General features: G+C 49.8%; 1 long non-coding RNA gene across 1 annotated transcript; it reads left to right on the top strand.

The window, feature by feature from the left end:
• Window positions 1–10506: 10506 nt before the first annotated feature.
• Window positions 10507–16013, top strand: LOC133239569 (uncharacterized). The gene is made up of 3 exons (XR_009733889.1): window positions 10507–10656; window positions 13239–13352; window positions 15522–16013. It is a non-coding gene; the product is annotated as an uncharacterized LOC133239569 (long non-coding RNA).
• The last annotated feature ends 837 nt before the right edge of the window (window positions 16014–16850 follow it).

The raw sequence follows: 16850 nt of genomic DNA, 5'->3' as shown, positions 1-16850 counted from the left end.
GGGGTGTTTTCAGTTCAGTCGCTCAGTCGTGTCCGACTCTTTGTGACCCCAGGGACTGCAGCACGCCAGGTCTCCCTGTCCATCACCAACTCCCGGAGCTTGCTCAAACTCATGTCCACTGAGTCGGTGATGTCACTGAGTCAGTGATACCTCATCCTCTGTCATCCCCTTCTCCTCCTGCCTTCAATCTTTCCCAGGGGTGTTTACAGTCTTGCAAAACCAGCTGACAGGGTGACCTGGGCAGCCCCGGGCAGGTTTGCAACTACAGGAGAACAGGACGTGAGGTGCACGGGCTGTTGTCAGTGAAGCAAAGAGCCCCCACCCTGGACTCTGGGCATCCATGCAGCCGCCTGGTTTCATGGCGTTTCCTAGCAACCCTGTGGCTCCCTGGAGGAGGTGTGAGAGAACTGGCTGACTACGAGAGGCCGTGGGTTGAGGCACGGGCAAGTCACCAGTGCCGGTAAGACCAGGCCCCAGTGTGGACAGCTTCCTGACCCCAGGCCCCTCCAGGCACCTGGCTCCAGACCAGGAAGGGGAATGGGGTCCCTGAGCCCTCGCCACCCCTCACTGCCCTCCTGTGGCCGCACTGCCCTGCAGGAGTCCCTGCTGGGTGAACCCAGGACGCCGTAGCTGAACCTCCCCAGGGAAATGATCCTGGTTCTGAAGGTAAGACCCAAAGGACTGCCTACCTGCCCAGGTGAGACCAGGGACAGGAACAGCTCCTCCAAGGCAGGGACTGCATCTGTACTGCAGCCTGTGTTTTGGCCCCGGATTGTAGGCTGTGAACAAACCAGCCAGGAAGCCAGGAGTAGAGGTGAATGATGCCGCTGGCATCACATTTGGAAAGAAAAGCAAAGTTGGACAGAATTTAACTAATTTCCTCACCGTGAATCAACATATTACTTTGTGCATGTACACCCAACCAGCATCCTCCCCTATGTAAATAGTTGTTTTATTAGATTATTTAAAACACAACAGTGTTTGTCATTAGCTTCTCCATGAATCATCTGAATCATGGTTTGTGGTTACTGAACTAAAATTCAACCTTGAAGCGTGTTGTGATATATTTTTGCAATAAAAATATCAAGTTCATTTAAACAATTACTTTTTAAAACACTGTCTCTCACCCGGTGGGTTTTCATTGATCGGATTATGAAAGGCAATCGCTGTCCTGATGGTCTCAATAAATTCCCCATGTGAGACAAAGTGGTCTTGGCATCGACTCACTGGGCAACCTCAAACTGGAGCTCGCGGCTGGGGGGGATCCCAGCCCGCCACGTGCGAGGCTGTGGAGGGCAGCAACGGGCAGTAAACAACTAAGGCTGTGTTTTGAGGCAGTAAATTTATTCATGTCATTCTCCAAGGTAACTCGGAGTGTTTCTGAATTGTTGTGATAGCGTGAAAACGTCGTCTTCTCCTGGGAATCCGGTTCTGACACTGACTTTCCTCCCCCGTTAGGTGTGGCAGGATCAGGCCTGGGGAGGTGGCCCTTTCATCACCGTGGCGTGGATGTGAGGCAGGGATAGTCTTGTCTCCCCGGTTCTCAGCTGTGGGCCTCCCTGCAATGCCGGGGCCTCCGTCTCTGGTCCTCATGGTGCTAATTGTAGGACGTGACCCGTCCTACAAAAAGATGCCCTCACTCAGGTCTGCTAGGATGCCCTGGTGGCCGCCTGGCCCTCGGTGGCTCCCAGGTTGGAGGGGGAGACACAGAAGCCCCTACACCTGACCAGAGGCTGGGAGGGGGCCAGCGGGACTTTAATGTTGGGCGGGAGCGGGACTCACACAAGCACAGAGAAGGAGGGACCCTGGTGCAGCCAAGGCTGGGTACATGCTCTGCCTCTGCAGACAGTCCAGGGGCGGCGGACGGGTCCCTGCAGCTGACATGACCAAGGAACGCAAGCTGAGGCTTAACACACCAGAGGTGGATTCTCATGGATCTGGAGGCCCAGGGACTGGAGTTGAGGCCGCTCATCCACAGGACACAGGGAGCCATGCTCCCCGCAGGGATGGAGGAGGAAGAGGCTCCGAAGGATGAGGTCGCGGTGGCCTGGGAGGAGGACACCGCCTGACGGGCACAGCTGGGGCAGGCAGCAGGGATTCAAGGCTAGGCATCACATAAGGCTGGCGCTGGGATGCTGTGCTGGGTCATAGGCATGGCCCAGAGGAGAGGGGAGGGACTGCTCCAAGGGGAGGAAGCGGGGAGCGGGAGCCGGATGCTCCCAGATGGGCTGGCAGGGAGTCTGGGGGATACAGGACAGCCAGGAGTGACCACAGGGGAATGGCAGGACCCTGCCCATGGGCCCGGAGGGTGATGAGTGCAGAGGAAACAGGAAGGTCCACTTGGGCGTTTTGAGTTGGAGACACAAGCGGCTCCAAGACGAGAGACCTCACAGGCCTTTGGATGGCCCTGTTGATGGGGAGTCCAGGCCCAGGGCGTGGAGTGGGGGTGTCAAGAGCAGACGGCCAGGGCAGTCCGCTCTGCCGTCCACTGGGGGCTTGGGGTGGGAGGAGGGCAGGTTCTGGTTAGAGGGGTCAGCGTGAGGCCTGCATGCTCTAGGACAGGGGTGCCCCGCCGGCGTCTGAGTGCCCTGTGCCAGCAGGACGGGCCTGGACAGGAGGGCGGTGGGGAGGACCGGAACACAGAGCTGTTCCTGCGAAAGCGGGGCATGGACCGCAGCGTCTCACAGCGCTGCCCACTGGGGGTGGAGGACTGCATAGCGCCACCCGCCCAGAACCCTGGGGTTTGGGCCGGGAGGAGGCAGGGGCCTGGGGGCCACTCCTGAGTCATGCAACCCCTGGGGTGTCTGGGGCGAGGCCCCTGCTCTGGCCCAGCACGCTCGTCCCTAATGGGTTCTCGTGGGAGGATGTCTTCAAGGCTCCCAGCTCAAAGACTCAGGGTTTGAACTTGTCTCTGTTTATACCAGGCTGGCTTGCTTGCTGGAATCAGATGTTTTTCTTAAAGAAAGTTTATACTTGGACAATTTACAGAAAAGACCCAGCAATTTTTTTTTTTTTTCTTCCCTGTTTGAAGCCCATCCACTCACTCCGCAGCGTGGAGAAGAAGAAGATTGGATTCCGGGTGACGGACACCCGTTTGTCCTGGTTACTGTGAAATTGTCGCCTTGGCTCCAATAACTGGCGGAATGGCTGGGCCAAGCGGAGAGCGGAGGCGGGTGGACTATTTTCTCTGCACTTGCAGACTCTGCCCCTGGCTGAGTCTCGGTAATAGCGGAGCGTTTCCCTTGGTTGAGAAAGGCCATCAACGCACCCGCTGTCTTTAAATGACTCCCTGGCTCCAGTGATCAAGACAAAGTGGCCAACAGGGGCCGGGCGGGGACGTGGGGAGCCAGCTGGCAGCAGGCCTCCGCAGCAGCCACATTGTCACAGGGTTCGGCGGCTATCGAGGGGGCATGGTGGGGCCCGGGTCCAAGGCTCACCCTGGCTCTGGGGGGACCCCTATGGTCAGCAGGAGGGGCGCTGTCCACCCCTGGCTCTCAGCACACAGTGGCCCCATGACCCCAGCTCCTTAGCTGGGATTCCCCGAGACCTCGGTCTGGCCCAGGGGTCCAGGCCTGGGACACTGGCCCCGGGGGAGCCTCCAGGCTGCAGGCTCCTGGGCTGGAAGGAGGGGCCCTCTGGGGAGATGAGGGCAGCTGGGGCGGCTCTGGGGGCACGGCAGCCCAGGGGAGCAGCTGCTTAGGGGTGCTGGCGAGGTGGCGCCTTTCTGTTCAGCAAACATCAGTGGAAGCGTCCCAGTCCACAGAGGCCGCCTTTGGCCACCTGCTTTGGTCAGGGACTTCCACGGGAGGGGGCCTTGGGGGCAGGACAGGGCCAGCCTGGCACTGCCCTCCCTTCACTTAGGAAATGCCCCCGGTGCCCAGGATCGCTGCCTGGAGCTCAGCCTCGCTCTCGTTGAAACGCTGTGAGGGGCTGCGTGTTCAGCCTGCCGTCTTTCTCTCCCTCACAGTCTGTCCAGGTTGGCAGGATTTGGCTGGATTCTGTGGTTTTTTGGGGAAAAAAAAAAAGCGTCCTGACTGTTTCAGTCTTTTATTTGGAGTTTGTAAGCATTTGCACCTTCTGTAGCTTTTGACGTGGTTGGCTTTAGGTCTGCTGGCCCGTTAGCTTCTCTCATTTAGCCTGTCTGCTTTTTGTCCATTCCTCTGCCTTGCTTTGGATTATTCAATGATTTTTGTACTATTCCGTTTTATGTATTCTGACTCTACGCCAGTCTTTTTAAATCTGCGCTGTTGCTGTAAGGATATAACATGGAGCCGTAACTAGCGATCAATGGTGAGTTGATGTTACGACACGTCACAAGGGAGGAACGTGAGAATCCCACAACAGGAGGCCTCCCGTATTTCTGTTCCCACTTAGCCTTAGTGATTGCTGCTGTTGTCTTTACTTTACTTCAATTATAAACCTGACAGTCATCATTAGCAATTTGCAAACAGTTGTTTATCTTCAGAGTAATTAAGAAAAGAGAAAAATATTGTCACCACGTATTTATACTCTGATGCTCTTCCTTCCTGCCTGCAGACCCCAGGTCCCATCTGCTGCTCTCTCCTTTAAGGCTCAGAGCTTCCCTCTGCATCTTGTCCTTATGTTGCTAATCTGTCGGCTACAGAATCGCCCGTCTCGTTTACTGGAAACGTCTCTGTTGCTCCTCCTCCTCTTTCTCCTCCTTCTCTTTGGTTTCTCCTCCTCCTCCTCCTCTTCCTCCTTCTTCTTCTCTGAGCATGGAGTTCTACGTTGGCAGGATTTATTTTCAGCTCTGGGTTTTCAGTATAGCTTTGCTGTCCTCCTGGTGTTTTCTTAGGAGAAGTCGTCATCCTTCCCATCGTCCCCCTGAAATAATGTGCATTTCTCACTGGTTTTTTAGATTTTTTCTTTATCTGCTCTTCATCAGTTTGGCTAGGATGTGTCTAGTTGTTTTTCTTTGAATTTATCATCTGCTGTTGTTCAGTCACTAAGTTATGTCTGACTCTTTGCGACCCATGGACTGCAGCACGCCAGGCTTCCCTGTCCTTCACTATCTCCCAGAGTTTGCACATTTGGCATTTGTTATGCTCTTTGAACTTGTGGGTTCCTTTTTATTTTCATCAAATTTGGACGATTTCCAGGCAGAACCTTTCAGATCTTTCTCTCTGCCCCATGCTCCATCTTTTCTTCTTCCGAGAATTTAATCACACGTAATGTGGACCTCTCAATGTTCCTCAGCATTGTTGATTCTACGTTCACTTTTTCCAGCAATGTTTTTACTTTTGGAAGGTGTTTAGATCTGTAGAGTGACTGCAGAAGTGGGGGAGGCAGTCCCCTATTACCTCATGTGCTGTTTCTCCAGTTACTAACTTCTTGCTGTGGTTTGATGGGTTAGACAATATCAGTAAGCCAGTGTTGATATGTTGACTAACTCCATGCTCTTTCCATACTTCTGATGTCCTTTTTCTGCCCCAGGCTCTCGCCCAGGACCCCAAGCAGGACATCATGTCACATTCAGTCTCATGTCTCCTTAGGCTCCTCTTGGCTGCAACAGTTTCTCAGACTTTCTTGGTTCTCGAGGACCTTGACTCTGAGCAGAGTGCTGGTCAGGCATTCTGCAGAGTTCCCTCAACTGAGACCTGCTTCTCTAACAAGTGGGCTGGGTAGTGTCTTTGGGGGGAGGACTGCAGGGGTAAAGTGCCCTTCTCATCGCAGCACACCAGGGGTCCGAGCTCTCCACGGAACTTATCACGGCCCGTGTTAACCTTGGTCACCTGGCTCGAGGCTGTGTTTGTCACATTTGTACTGGTTGGTTAGGAGGCCTGGTTTGCCGGTTCTAACAGTGGGATGAGCCGAGAACACGCTTCTGTTCACTGGGTCTCACTGGATCATGGGTAACATCTTTTGCTTCCTTGCGCATCTGGTAGTTTTTCATTTGATTCTGGACGTTGTTTATGAAAGAATAGTGGAGCCTTAAGTATACCTTGATTTTGTTTCATTCCTTTCCCAGATGGGGCTAGGCTGATTTTTTCAGATTTCCCAGAGTCTAGCTGAGCTGGCTCAGAGTCACTGCTTTAATCAGATCAGGTTCAGTTGTGATCACCCAAATGCCATACACTTTCTGGATGTTGTCAGTACGTGACCTAGAGGGAGACAGGTATTTTTGGCTCAGCTTTGGTTACAACTCCAGGAGAGTCATGGCATCCAGACACTTCGACAACAGAAAAAGCTCTAAAATGTTCTGACCAGCATCTCCTCCACTGCTGTTTTTGGCAAAACTTGGGGAGAAGTGGCTGAGGGGCTCACTGGACAGAGTGCTCTGCCCTTGCCTCGGGTTCTTTCTTGCAGACTCCAGCCCAGCCCTGTGCCCACACGATCCTTCAGGCCCACTGATGCCCCTCACCTCTGCCAAGTTGCTCCACCTGGACACCTTCGCCAGGTGTGGAAGCCGCCTCAGTTCTATCACTTCCTACAGAGAGCTCCAAAATCTCAGAAATTCTGGTCATAAGTTTCCTGTTTCTGCTCCTCTTTGCTAGCTCTGTAGAAAAATCTGATTTTTATTTTGTCTCATTTAGTAGTGAAAGATTTATTATTCTTATTAGTGAAAGGCTTTGAGGTTATATACCTGCCTCTGATTGTAATACTACTTTACTCTAAAAGGATACATATTTTGACATCTTAGTGTCACTTACTTTTTAATTAATGGGTGTCAAGAGAAAATATTTGAGAATGAAGTTTTTGTCAAAGTTTTGTCCAAAGCTTTTGTCAGCTAAACAAAGTTTATTTCAAAGATTACCTGTGTCAATCAAAACACCCCAGATTGCAATAAGTGAATAACTGAACAAATTCTAACACATTGAATGGAATTGTACATTTAAAACGTACAATTTAACTCAGATATAGTATATGACTGTATCATGGATATTGTTTCCAAATCTTCTAAAGACTATCTATAAAAACATTTTAATTAATTGATTTATTTCCTTTGGCTCTGCCGGGTCTCAGTTGCAGCATGTGGAATCTTTAGCTGTGGCACGTGGCATATAGTTCCCCGACCAGGGACTGAACTCAGGCCCCTTCACTGGGAGTGAGGAGCCTTAGCCACTGGACCAGCAGGAAGCCCCTCTAAACACCATTTTTGCGAGATAGATTTTAATGGAACGCTGAAAAAATTCGATAATGTCTTCTCTTATGTTAATGTCTTCTCTTAAAAAGCTGTCTTTTCTAACACACAGCCGCCCCACAGATCAGGTAAAACCACAGGACAGTGAGTGGCGGCAGACTGTGGGAGTCCAGTGTCTTACTGTGAAGTTGAACGAGGTTTCAGGAAGGTTGCCTGAGCAATGTAAATCCAGGTACTTTGGCATTTTCAGAGGAAAGAAGAGGTGGCAAATATTTTTTTTTATGTATTTTAAGAATTTGAAGTATACAGCTAAGCAAGTTTTGCACAGAATTAAATTTGTTTTCTGATGTGCCACACAGTCACATTGTTCAGGTCCTGGGGGTTGAGTAGCTGATGGGATGGAGCTGCCTTGCTGAGGATACTTTTCATCACGTGTGTTATTTGCTTGTGTTTGAGATGTTTGTATATTTTATTGCTACACACTTGAGGAATCATACGCCCCGGTCCCAGGAATGGATTGAAGGTCACGAGTGCTGCCTGACGGGACGCCGGGAACGTGCAGGACGCACGCGGGTGACACAGGCGGGTCCCCTTTTCTCTGACCTGCCCACGGCAGCGGACTCCCCTGACCGCTGCTGGGGGGCATGGTGTGACTGGGCACCCTGAGCTGCGCCCAGAAGCTGGGATCTCCCGAGGCCTTCAGCGCTGGCCAGGGCCTCACGGGCTCTAAAGCGGAGGGTCAGACCCCCTGACGTTGTTTGAGGAATGAGCTGGGTCCTCTCCGTTTGCCGGCTGCGTCCTGCGCTGGGCAGGAGCGTCGCGGGCAGCTGGACTCGCGCGCGGCTGTTTTCGCTTCTGTCGCCTGAGCTTTTGGTGCCGCACGTGTGACGTCGTCGCTGAGATGAACGTCAGGAAGCTTTTCTCCTGCATTTTCTTCTGAGAGTCGTACAGATCAGGCCGTTTATGCTCAAGCCTTCAGTCCGTTTGAGGTGATTTTTGCGAGTGACGCAGTGTAAGCCTCCAATGACATCCTTCTGTATGTAGCACTCTGGTCTTCAGCACCATTTGTTGGAGAGGTCAGAAGAGTCACGTGAACACAGACAAACCAACCAGCAGGACAGGAGAGAGCCCAGAAGTAAACCCAGGCGCACAGTTAACTGCCTTTACATACCGTTTGGAATCGCTTCATGGCAAATAGATGGGGAAACTATGGAGATAGTGGCTGACTTTATTCATCTGGGCTCCAAAATCACTGCAGGTGGTGACTGCAGCTTTGAAATTAAAAGACGCTTGCTCCTTGGAAGAAAAGCTATGACAACCTCGACAGCATATTGAAAAGCCGAGACATTACTTGGCCAACAAAAGTCCATCTAGTCAAAGCTATGTTTTTTGCAACAGTCATGTATGGATGTGAGAGTTGGACTATAAAGAAAGCTGAACACTGAAGAACTGATGCTTTTGAACTGTGGTGTTGGAGAAGACTCTTGAGAGTCCCTTGGACTTCAAGGAGATCGAATCAGTCCATCCTAAAGGAGATCAGTCCTGAGTGTTCATTGGGAGGACTGATGCTGAAGCTGAAGCTCCAATATTTTGACCACCTGATGCAAAGAACTGACTCACTGGAAAAGATCCTGATGCTGGGAAAGATTGAAGGCAGGAGGAGAAGGGGACGACAGAGGATGAGATGGTTGGATGGCATCACTGACTTGATGGGCATGAGTTTGAGTAAACCCCAGGAGCTGATGATGGACAGGGAGGCCTGGCATGCTGCAGTCCGTGGGGTCACGAAGAGTTGGATACGACTGAGCGACTGAACTGAACTGAACTGATAATAAACTGATTTTGATAAGTCACCCGAGAATATGCAATGGGAAAGTGATAATCTTTAATTTTTCTTTTAAGAAGTAAATCTTTGTGCTCTTTATAGATGCTGCTTACAATTCGGGTTTTTACTGGAACATTTAGAGACAGGTCCCTGGGGGTTCATGGTAGCACTTTGTGGGCCCATCTTTCATCTGTGAATGTGTTATACACAGAGCCAGAGATTTCACCAGGCATTTATTACACCCATAAACTTTTAGCACAAACAGGCAAGTGGAAGTAGGGGAGAATATAACCTACTCTCTGGACACGCAGTGACCACTAGCCTTTTACCACCACGAGGAACTTGCCGGATGTCCTTTGTCATCGTTAAAGTCTCCTGCTCATACAGGCGACATATTCCAAGACTGCATCACCTGCCAACAAGCCCCATGACCCTCAGCCAGGCATTCATCACAGCGTGCCCCTGATGCCAGCATCTACCTGGTAGATTTGTGTAGAGATGAAGCCAGATCATCCCCAGGAAGGCTTGAGCCCAGCGCCCAGTACGTAGAATGGCCTCCATGAAAGTGACCTTAACAGGCATTGCTGTCTGTCTTTTTCATTTTATGTTTATTTATTTATGTGGCATCTTTTGTTTGCTTGTTTGTATTTTCTTTGGTTGTGGCATGTGGGATCTAGTTCCCCGCCGAGGGTTGAATCCAGGCCCCCTGCGTTGGGAGCGTGGAGTCTTAGCCACCAGACCACAAGGGAGGTTCCAGGCATGACTTTCAACTTGTGTTTACTCTCTCTGAGCTTGAGTGGAGAGCAGCGTTATACTGACGAAATGTATATGAGTGGAACAATTCCCACCGAGGGGCTGGGCCGACCAAATGCATTTTGACTGGAGTCAGTAGTGAATTTGAATAAACCTGGAATCCACAGACATGACGGATCTAATCACTTACATCTGCGTGAACAGCTGGCTGCTAGGGTCGCTCAGCCAGCATCCTTTTCTTCCCCGGTCCCATCTGGAGAAAAGGCCTGCTGGTCGGCTGTAATCAAAGCTTGGGGAATATTTGAATGCAGTTTAATGTGATGCCGTGGATTACAGCTGCTTCCTTGGGGGAAAAGAGCCCAAAAAATGGTCAGATTCTGGGAGGAAGAAGCTCTGTCCCCCGAGGAGGCACATGGCAGGGCCAGGCCTGTTTTCTGGCTGCAGGGCAGATCCTAGGCGATGTTCCACCCGGGTTACTTTATGTGGCCATCCCCGTGACCCCATGATGAAACTTCTGTGATTACTGCTCTTTACAAGGAAACAGATGAGAGACGTTACAAGATCTGCCATTTGGCCGTCAGCACTGTCTTGCCTTAGATGCCAAGATGCCCACGTTGCTAAGTGCTGAACCCACCTAGAAGAGGCAGGCTGTCAGAGCCGGGCCTCTGTCTCCCCGCTGTCCCAGCCCCGTCCTGGGCCTCTATCTCCCCGCTGTCCCCGCCCCGTCCCTCTGAGTAGGTCATAAGAAAATGTCACGCAAACATTTCCACATGCAGCCACTGTCACAAAGGGTGGCCCAAGGACTCTGCTGCACTGGGTTCTGGGCTGTCAGCCTGGCAAGGGGAGGGGAGAGTAAAGCCTCCTGGCATCCCTAGAGAGACAAGTAGCAGAGGACTAAGCAAACCCAGTGCCCGGATCTGCAGAGACCTTGAAGCTCAGCCCTTCCCCAGTTGGAGAAAATGCAAAAATGAATTCTGTAAGCACTCAGTCTTGGGATTCACTAGTGCTGTGGTCGACCGAAATTAGTTGGATGTGGCGACTGTGATGGTATGAGCTTTCTCCAGACAGCTTGTATCAGCCTTCAGTCTCTTCAGTCTCCTCTTGTATCAGTCTTCAAGTCTCCAGCTCTGGAGCGGGGCTGCTCGAAGACTCTCTGAGCTTTGCCTCCGGACGCTCTGTTCCTGAGGGCCTGAGCCTCCCGTCGGCTCGGGGTCTGTCTGGGTCTCGCGGGTCCTCTCACCGCCACCTTCTCTCCCGTTGGCTGTTTCTGCTGGGATTGTTTTTCTTTTCTGTAACATAAATCTCTGATCATAAAAAGAAAATGGGCTGAGGGATTAGATGAAAATAAACCTCAGCTCCGTCAGGGAATAGGGGTCAGGCCTGCCCTGGGGGCTGGGTTTGCAGGTCCCACCCGATTGTGTTCCTGGGAGGGGTCAGTGCAGCTGGCCAGGATGAACTGTGTCCCCAGGTCCCCATAGCCCGGGCATGGCTCAGGGTGTGGCCACCGAGGGCCCTGGCAGGACCACCCTCCCCGCCCGAAGCCTCAACCTTGGAAGGAGGTGAAACGCTTCTGGGCCATCAAGCCCTAAAAAGCCCTTGGAGCCAGGAGCCAAGTCACGGACCAGCTGAGCTTGACCAGCGACAGGGAGTCGGCTCCCTGGAGCCGGGTCATCCGCGTGGAGCAGGCAGCCTGGCTCTGCGCTTTCTGCTGCCTGGGCCTGGCCTGTCTGCTGGGGCCTCCGCCCTCCTCCCCAGCCTGGTGCTCTGTGAAGCGTGGGTCCCGGCAGCCGCCTGCCCTTCCTCCAGTAATGGAAGATTTCCCTTTGGCCTCATAGAATTAATGCCAGAAACATTCCAGCTAATTCCCCCTAGAACCCTAAAAACTGCAGAGCTCGTAACCTCAAAACTAAGTGCTGCTGAGAGACGTTTCGGGAGTCTCATTTGCATTTTGCCCGCTTACATGTTTGTTTCCAAATGAGTCTGGGAAGGTCTGAAAAGAACTTTCCTGGCCTTGAATGACTTGTGATGCAGGGAGGCTTCTAAGAGGCATTGTGCGTTCCTCTGGCCGGCTGGGCGGTGACGAGTGAAGGGTGTGTGGCAGGGCCCCGGGCTCGGCAGAGGGACAGTGTGGTGACAGTCTCCTCACAGAAGTCGCCTCTCCTGTCTGCACGTGATTCTCATGGCAGGGAGCCCAGGTGGGCAGGCCCGGCCCACGCCGACCGTGGGCCCCCTCTGCAGGAGTCCTGGGCCCCCTGGCTGTGTTCCCACTGCACCTCCCTGCTCTCCAGGGACTGCTGACTGCAGACTCTTCCTGAAGAGCAAGCCATTCATTTTAAGGCTCTCTGCCCTCCTTTTCTGTCGCCTCCTCTGAAGGCGGCCCTGCCTGGTTCTCAGAGTCTCACTTTCCTAATTAACCATCTACTCTACTATGGCTGAGTGCAGCTGCACTCTGAGATCTGCAGCGTTTGGATTCCGGGCTGCAGTCCAGGGTCAGCAGGTTTTACGGCACAGACGGCAGGATGTGGCGCCCGACCCTCGGTTGGCTCATTGTTTGTTCCTTGAGCAAGAAGCCATCGGCATCTCAGGAGATGAGGTCCCAGGCCTGAGAGGTAACACGCTGCAGGCGCTCGGCTATCCACACCATCAACACTGGAGTTCTACCAGTGTCTGGGGAAGGCCTCCCCGGCTCAGGCCTGAGAACCTCCAGGACCAAGGGAAAGTGACCAGATGACCTCCCTGGGCACCCTCAGCTCAGACGGTCTCTGAGTCTCTGATGTAAATGGCAGTTTGATGCCAGGTCCCAGCCAAGCTCCGTCACCTGCCCAGCACTCAGGGTGGTCCTAGGGAGCCCTCTGAGCAGCATCTTCCTTGGTCATCCAGGTTTCAAATCTGTCTTAGAGCAAAAATAACAGAAATGTTTACATGGGAATGTTATGTGCTTCTCAGTTAACTTTAGAAATGTTTTGACATAGTAGGCTGGCTTCTGTGAAAAGGGGCAAAAAAGAAAAACCAGGAATTGTATATTATTTGCTCTCAATTAAAACTATCATGTAAGTAACTTCTTTGCTGAGCTAGATAATAGTTTTGGATACTGGAAGAATATTTTTTCCATTATTGTTCTGTTTAAAATGTAACAACTACAGATAAAACATCTTTTTGTCTAATCTGTATTGTTAACATTTTTATCCCTCACTCTCTTGTCACAGAAATCAGCAAAGCAGCAATAACTAAAGCCCTGAGTTTTAGTGCTTGCCAATTTCTGTAGTGTAAATGCTCCCACTGTGACTTACTCCTGCTCTGAAGCTACCAACTTGCCAGACCAAACAGGCTTGAGAGAGAGTCTCAGAAGCACTGGGTTAGAGAGCATGCCCACCACCTGGGTGCCCGGGTTGCACAGAACCCAGAGCAGAGAGAGTGGTAAGAAGTGGAAAAATAATTGGAAACTGTTAAGTTTTGAATACTTGCTGTCTTTGTTTTTAATATGGTTTAACAGTAAGTTATATACTTTATTTTCTTTATGATGGTTATATTTGACAAGTGATTTCAGAATTCCTGCAGATACGACAGTCCTGCAAGCTCGTCCCGGCTGGCTCCTTCCAGGACGTGACCGTTTCCTCGCTGTTACTCTGGACGGAAGGTAGTGGCCTCACGCTCATCTCATGATGGATGCAGGTGATCCAGAGAGACACACCGTGTTTCTTACAGGTTTGGCTCAGAACTGTGGATCTCACACTCTCCCAGTTTCCACTGGCTGCAGAAAATCGTCTGTCCAGGCCTGCCGTCAGTGGATGGGGAGGTACGGTTTACCCAAAGTCGAGTCATGGTGAGAAGTGGAGGGAAAGAAAAATTTAAACAAACAGACTCACACTTTGAATGACCTTTACTACTACTACTACTAAGTCGCGTCAGTCGTGTCCGACTCTGTGCGACCCCATAGACGGCCGCCCACCAGGCTCCCCCATCCCTGGGATTCTCCAGGCAAGAATACCGGAGTGGGTTGCCATTTCCTTCTCCAATGCATGAAAGTGAAAAGTGAAAGTGAAGTTGCTCAGTCGTGTCCGACTCTTAGTGATCCCATGGACTGCAGCCCACCAGGCTCCTCCATCCCTGGGATTCTCCAGGCAAGAGTACTGGAGGGGGGTGAATGATCTTTAGCCGAGTATAAAATCCGAGGTTGACATTCGCTTTATCACTGCAGCATTTTGAAACTATCATCCATTGTCTTCTAACATTTCTTGTTGATGAGAATTTCATTCTCAATCTAATGATGTTTCAGTTAATTTTTCTTTCTTTTGTGGTGTTAAAGGTACCGTCTTTATTCCTGATCTGCATTTCCACTATGAGTACTTTAAATATGGGTTTTTTCCCTGCTCAGTGTATAAAATACTAGTAACAGTTGTTATTATTAACAGTTATTAGTATTTTATACACTGTTGCCACACCATTCTTTCTGGAATTCCTTTTAAGAGTTGAACCTTAATTGTATATCTTTCTTGAATTTCCTTGGAATTCCAAAGTTCAGTCATGTATTTCTTCTTGACTGCATCTAATATAGGATTGATTAATCTATTAAAATTTCAATTTTATTGATTATATTATTCATTTCTAAGATTAGTTATTGGTTCATTTTTATACTTATTTATTACTGTTTCTTTCTTTTTATATTTTAAAAATCAAATTTTTAAATTTTTAATGAAAATTATATATTTTCATTTATTTTTTTGATAAATGGGCTTCTTTGGTGGCTCAGAAGTAAAGAACCCACTTGCCAATCCAGGATACATGGGTTCAATCCCTGGGTAGGAAAATCCCTTGGAGAAGGAAATGGCACCCCACTCCAGTATTCTTGCCTAGGAAATCCCATGGACAGAGGAGCCTGGTGGGCTACAGTCCATGTGGTCACAGAGATGCAGACGTGACTTAGCAACTAAGCAGCAATATCTTTCTGAGCACACTAAATACAGTTATTCTTAAGTACTTTTAGTCTTTTTATAGAAGAATTTTTCATCTAGAGTAAATCATTGTGGCAAATATTGACTTTGGTGGGGGGCTATATTTCTAAGCCTTAATATATCTAACATTGTCTGGGTTTTGGTTTTGGAGAGAATCTTTTTGTTTGACTGTTGTTATGTTTGTAGTTTTGCTATTTCTCTCTCCTAGCTGTATTGCCGGTGCCTCTGGGTCCTCAATTAAGAGCTAAATCTTTAAAAAGTGGTTCAGAGTCTCAGTCATGGGAAGATGTGGAGACCGCAAGAGCTCCGGTCCCGGTGCTGGGGAGCATTTCTGCTTAGATCCTGCTAATGGGGATGCTCTGTGTCTGTATGTCTGCTGGCCCCTGACTGTGGCCTCGGGCAGCATTTAGTAATGTTATTACACTTGCACAGGTGGGAGGACCCTGTTCCATGCCCAGCTTTACCATTTAGCCTGACTCTGGCTTCCCTGGTGGCTCAGATGGTAAAAGAGCTCCCTGCAATGCAGGAGACCTGGGTTCTATTCCTGGGTGGGGAAGATCCCTGGAGACGGGAATGGCTACCCACTCCATATTTCTTGCTGGGAGAATTCCATGAAAAGAGGAGCCTGGCGGGCTGTGGTCCACAGGGTCACAAAGAATTGGACAAGACTGAGCCACTGAGCAGGCTGGCTCTACACAAGCCAAACTCCTGGCAGCTGCCTTCCTGCAAGCCTGCCGCCTGCAGACCCAGGGTTTCAGCCCTGCTCGCTGCTCCACAGTGCTGCTGTTTCTGGTTCACAAAACAAGATTTATCTCACTTGTGAGCACTGAAATGTCTATTTTCTTCTTTTTATGTTTCCTCTATTACTGCTCTGTTTTTGGGCCAAAAGGGATGCATCAAAGCATGGAGTTACGATCCCAACTCGACGAAATTAAGGTCATTTGATCTTTACTGCTAACTGGACTGGATGGTTCCTGTGTCTGGAGATTAATCTTTGTAGAGACATGAGAACAAAGCTAAACCACATGAAACAACTTGTATGTATTTAACTCGAAGCTGAATATCTCACAGTACATTAGGGAAGCTGGTGCCAAGTTACGCTTGGAAGAGACGGGACACGGTTGCTATTTGTTTAACCACAAAGAACTTCAGGACCCAACATTCAGCTCCACGTCTGTAGTCATTTGAAGAGAGAACGGATGAGAGTTGCAAAGTTTAGAAATAATTACAGGCACAAACACCCAGTTATAAACTAAATAAGCCATTCGGATGTATTGTACAGCGCGGCGGCTGCAGCTCATAACACTGAGTTGCGTGCTTGAAAGTTGCTGAAAGAGTATGTCTTAAAAGTTCTCATCACAAGAAAACACATTTGTAAGTATGTGGGGTGATGAATGTTAAGTGTTTTTGTTGTGACGGTCATTTTGCAACATATACAAATGTCTAATCATTACGTGGCGCACTAAAACCTAATATCATGCTCAATGGCAGCCACTCCAGTGCTCTCGCCTGGAGAATCCCAGGGATGGGGGAGCCTGGTGGGCTGCCGTCTGTGGGGTCACACAGAGTCAGAAACGACTGAAGTGACTTAGCAGCAGCAGCAGCATACCAATTAAAATTAATCCTGAGATTGCTTACATTATATTAATACATCTTCATACGTAAGGAAATAATCCTTGGCCCACAGAATCACAGAATCTTCCATTCTGCAAGAGCTAATGATGAGGCTTTTTACTAGATTCCTGAATTGTCCTATCCAATCATGGTCTCAGATTTCCCTTCTGATAATTTCGTCTCCCAAGGAACAGAAGATATGAAAAGAATACTTCACAGGACAAAAGGGAATTTGTAGTAGAAATAGACATGACCTAAGAATTTGGAGGAGCTGTCTTCTCAGTGTGAACTTGTTATAGCTGGTGGGGGAATTGGAGACATCAGCTAGGGTGCTAATAAAGCAGATTTCACACACATTTCACACACACACATTCAGAGGGGAGAAAGGAGGCCTGATTCCATTGCCTGAAACTGAGGAAGTGAAGGAAGCCCAGGGGGATTGGACAACCATGACAAAATGCAACTCAATTGGGTCATCACAAATTAATCTAATGAGAAAAAAAACGCAACTAAAACGTCAGACTGTCTTCATTGAGGTCCACTTGGAAGAGGACCCAGGATCTGGAGAGACGGTCCTGACCCTTAGAGAAGAAGGCTCGGAGCA

The sequence above is a fragment of the Bos javanicus genome, chromosome 26 (genome assembly GCF_032452875.1).
Source record: "Bos javanicus breed banteng chromosome 26, ARS-OSU_banteng_1.0, whole genome shotgun sequence".
NCBI lineage: Eukaryota > Metazoa > Chordata > Mammalia > Artiodactyla > Bovidae > Bos > Bos javanicus.
Note: the sequence above shows the minus strand (reverse complement) of the source record. Positions and strands in the feature narration are given on the sequence as shown.